General features: G+C 35.6%; 1 pseudogene; it reads left to right on the top strand.

The window, feature by feature from the left end:
- The first annotated feature begins 1,109 nt into the window (after positions 1-1,109).
- On the top strand, positions 1,110-1,823 carry LOC145957239 (secreted RxLR effector protein 161 pseudogene; annotated as a pseudogene).
- The last annotated feature ends 3,027 nt before the right edge of the window (positions 1,824-4,850 follow it).

Raw genomic sequence — 4,850 nt, 5'->3', positions numbered from 1 at the left:
TGAAAGGTCAAGAGACTATAGGGTGTTCAACAACAGAACCAAAACTGTTGAAGAAGCCATACGTGTTAAATTTGATGAAAACAAGTTTGATAAAGAAATATAAAAGCTAGGAAATTTCTTCGAGAACATGCAGGTGAACAATGATCAGACGAAGAAAGCTGAGTCTGAAGAAACAGTGACTCAACAGGATGAAAGAGAGGAAAGAGAACCAGTCAATCGCAACTGGTAGATGAAAGCTCATCACCCACAAGAACAAATCATTGGAGAAGCAAAGGATGTAGTAAGAACTAGAAGTTCGTTCAAAACACAAGCACAGATTGCACTACTATCCCAAGTTGAACCAAGAATCACGAACAAAGCCCTGTTAGACGAAAGTGGGGTTCAGGCCATGCAGGAAAAACTAAGCTAACTCCAAAAAAATGATGTATGGAAACTTGTTCCAATGCCAGAATACAGATCAATCATAGGTACAAAATGGGTATACAAGAATAAATTAGACGAATCAGGAAACGTGGTAAGAAACAAAGCAAGGTTAGTTGCAAAAAGGGTACTCTCAACAGGAAGGTATAGACTTTACTGAAACCTTTGCACCTGTTGCCAGAATAGAGACCATTAGAATTTTACTTGCTTTTGTCGCATGTACTGGCATGAAGTTATACCAGATGGATGTTAAAAGTGTATTTTTAAATGGAACAATCTCGAAAAAGGTTTACGTGAGTCAACCTCCTGGTTTTGAAAACAACCTACTATCATCTCATCTTTTCAAACTAAACAAAGCTTTGTATGGATTAAAACAGGCACCACGTGCGTGGTATAAAAAATTAAGCTCTTTTCTAACAAATAATAATTTTATAAGGGGCAAAATTGACAGCACCTTGTTTAGAAAATAAATAAAGGATGATTTCATAATAGTTCAAATCTACGTAGACGACATAATATTTGGTGCTACTAATCTTTGCCAAGAGTTTTCTAAGCTTATGTATGATGAATTTGAAGCGAGCATGATGGGAGAACTGAAGTTCTTTCTAGGACTTCAAATCGTCCAGTCAAACGAAGGAATCAAAATTCATTAGACGAAATATACAAAAGAATTACTGCAAAAGTTTAAGATGGAAGATGCAAAACCAATGAAGACGCCGATGCATCCTTCAACTACTCTTGGTCTGGATGAAGAATCACTAGTCATTAATAGAACGATGTATCGAGGAATGGTTGGTTCTCTCTTGTACCTAACAGGGTCAAGACCAGACATCATGTTCAGCGTTTGCGTCTGTGCTAGGTTTCAAGTACGACCTAAGGAGGTACACTTACAAGTTGTTAAAAGAATCTTAAGATGTCTTAAAGGAACAGCTAACCTAGGCATCAACTTCTATAGAAGCCAAAATTTTTCCCTTCTAGGATATTGTGATGCAGATTATGCAGGAGACGAATGGGAGAGAAAAAACACTAGCGGAGGATGCCATTTCCTTGGTCGTTGCTTGGTTTCATGGACTAGCAAGAGACAAAACACGATTGCCTTATCAACTTGCGAAGCTGAGTATGTTGCCACAGGACAGTGTCTTATGCAACTGCTTTGGATCAAACATCAGCTAGAAGACTACGACATTTATGAAAGTAGTGTTCCTGTACTTTGTGATAACACTGCTGTAATTAACATTTCTAAAAATCCTGTTTTGCATTCCAGGACTAAGCATATAGAAATTAAACATCATTTCACTAGAGATCATGTGAAAAAAGGAACGTTTGAACTGATTAATGTTAAGATTAAAGAACAACTAGCTGATATCTTCACCAAACCCCTTCAAGAAGATAGATATGTCTGACTGCGAGATAGGCTAGGAATAGAATTGATATATGATACATAGTATATTGCACTCGCCCTCTATTTCTTTTTTATGATCACAAAGGGGGAGAAAGAACACAGAAAATATCTATTAATGGAAAACTGAAAAGGTCACTATGTAAGGGGGAGAGCATAGTCTAAGGGGGAGGAACCTTAGAACTTTAGAGAACGAACATAGAAACCCTTACATTACATGTATATGATATTTGTTTGCTCTATGTCTGATACAAGATGCTTGATATGTATAAACATGTATGAAGGATACATCTAAATATGACTTGATGGATTATATTTGTCATCATCAAAAAGGGAGAGATTGTTAAGTCAAACAAAGCGCATTCGCAATTCCCACAGAGGTTTTGAATATGACAAATATAATACATATTGTTATTCCTAACATGTGCATTAGTGTTTCAGATGGATAATAATAAGTTCAAGACAAAAATGAAGGACAAAGTATGATCAAGCATAATCGAATTGAACAAGACATCAGACGATAGCAAAGCTAGTATCAAGACTAAGGTTGATCCAGGCCTAAATCAAATACAAGATAAGACGAATCTATCACCTGAAGCATGAGGGATCAAATGTAAGACCAAAATAGGCATCATATGAGACTAAGCGAAGAACAAGACGAAAGTTGGCTAAACATCAACATAGATTTGCAAAATCATCAAATAGAGCCTAACGAACAAGCAAACAAAGTCATCTCTACCAGATGTAAACGGTAGTCAAGATCAGACGAAGAATCAAAACTAAGGTGTGTATCCAGACACAGTCAAAAAATAATGAAGCTCGTTTGAAGTCCACTAATCACATTGAGTGAAATCATACAAGAAACACAAAAGGACATCCAACCTGAATACAGAAAAAAGAAAAATAGGAAAGCGTGGATTCACAAGTCAAAGCTGTGTGCGTTAGAAAAAGGACACCTACTTTTCAGAAAAAGACAACACCTCAACAGCTAAACTGGTGAGAAAAATACAAACATGTCTAGATCATTATTGAAGTCAGACATTGAAATAATCAACAACACAGAAGGACTTCATGTATACAAGCAAACATTTAATGCAAGATCAAATGCATTAAATGAAAAGATTTACATAGCCATGAACAAGTCTCCATCTGCAACGACATGAAGCTACGCTCCAACGGGAAAATTTGAATTCAAACAACGGAGAGATTTATCAACTGGCTATAAGTATCAAGGCAAAGAAGAAGAATAAGTAAAGAACAGAGAAGAAGAGAAAACGTGCAATAAGAAAAAGAAAGCGAAAAAGCATTAGCTACATTTCTCCTCAAAGCATTTCCTGCATATCTATGTAAAAGCTAAGATAGCTTATCTTAGTGAGTGTTGCTAATAGTCTATCCTCTCTACAAGAGTAAACAAAAACACTTATACACTTATTCCTGTAAAACTAAGGTTGGACACCTTAGTGAGTGTAGAAACTATCTTATACTCTCTGTGAGAGTTGCAAACAGACTCAACACCTTCATTTGTTATAAAGCCTGAAGAGACTGGTAGAAAGAATACTTATGAACCAGAAGTGGTCAAGAATACTTGGAGAACCAGAAGTGGTTAAGAATACTAGCGTCGACAAGTGAGGTTGACGAGCCAGAAGTGGTTGAGAATACTTGTAATCCTCTGTGATTAGTGGAACCCTTCAGTTGAAGGAGACTAGACATAGCTCAGATTGAGTGAACTAGTATAAAAATATGTGCATAACTTTTTCTATTTCTCAAACACTACTTGTTTAAAAACTTCGTCTTTCATCTACTTTCATTTCAACAAACTGTTAGACGAAAACATACTTGTCCACTATTTCTTTTGAAGAAACAATTTTATTTGGACGATAAACCTTTCAAACGAAAAAAAAAATTTACTCAACTTGTTTCTTGTACTAGACGATCATTTTTATTGGACGCAAAAAGCTTTCTAGTCAGACAAGCCTACACAAGTTTTCAATAGTGCTTGAATATTCTTTTATTAAAAGAAATAGGAGTATCTTTACAAAACGATTTGGAAAAATCTTCCTTCAAACACAAACACACATTCAACCCCCCCTTCTGTGTGTATTTCCACTAACTTCACATCCTTCTTGGACTTATCTCTTCCAAAATGATCCTTGAGAAATATGTTTCTATAAAAAAAATCCAATTCTCTTTCTCATATACACAAGAGTGATACACCTATATATAGGCTTGGTTAGCTTGTGGTGCATGTTAAGTAAACTATGGTCAAGTAGACCATAATTTAGTTACTCAAGCTAAATAACCATGGTTGTCTAAATTTGAATTTCAAATTTCAAATTCGATTTTACTTATAGTGTTTGATTGGAGGGGAATGAAGAGAAAAGGAAGGATTTTAAAAAACTTTTTTTGTTAGGTTTAATTTTTAGGAGGGGAGGGGAAAGGGAAAAAATCCCTCCTAATCTAATTTTATCTCCCCTCCAATATTAGGGGGATTTGGAGAGAGATTTAAAAACATTTTTAATATGATATCCAAAATATCCTTATTTATGTTATTAAATTTAAAATCATAGTATACAAAAGTAAATTGGTTTTTAAAATTCCTCTTATCCCTTTGTAAATCAAATAAGAAAAAAAAACTATCTCTCCTTCCCTTCCCTCCCATCCTTTTGACTAAACAAAATTTCTAAATTTTTCCTTCCTTTTCCCTCCTCTTTTGTCCATTAAAATTCCTCCCCTACCCTCTCCTCCTTTAAACAAAATAGACCTTAGGATCCATAATCATTAGATTCACACTAGCCAATGAGAAAAAAACATGTGGCAAGGTGTGGTAGATGTGATAGGGATGTGGGAGTAAGAAATGGGGGAGGGGGAGGGGGTAGAAGCAAACATGTAGAAAGTGTGATTAAGTATAGAACATGTGATTATGTGGGATTTGTAAAAAGGGGAGGGTGTGAGAAGTCCAAAGTGGATGGCTCACTCAAGGAAGAATGTTCTCCTATCTTTCTTGGTCCAAACAATCCCAATTAGCACATTT

The sequence above is a fragment of the Cajanus cajan genome, chromosome 4, assembly GCF_000230855.2.
Source record: "Cajanus cajan strain Asha chromosome 4, NIPB_CcT2T_4, whole genome shotgun sequence".
In the NCBI taxonomy this organism is placed as follows: Eukaryota; Viridiplantae; Streptophyta; class Magnoliopsida; order Fabales; family Fabaceae; genus Cajanus; species Cajanus cajan.
The sequence above is the reverse complement of the archived record's forward strand: the minus strand, read 5'-3'. Positions and strand labels throughout refer to the sequence as shown.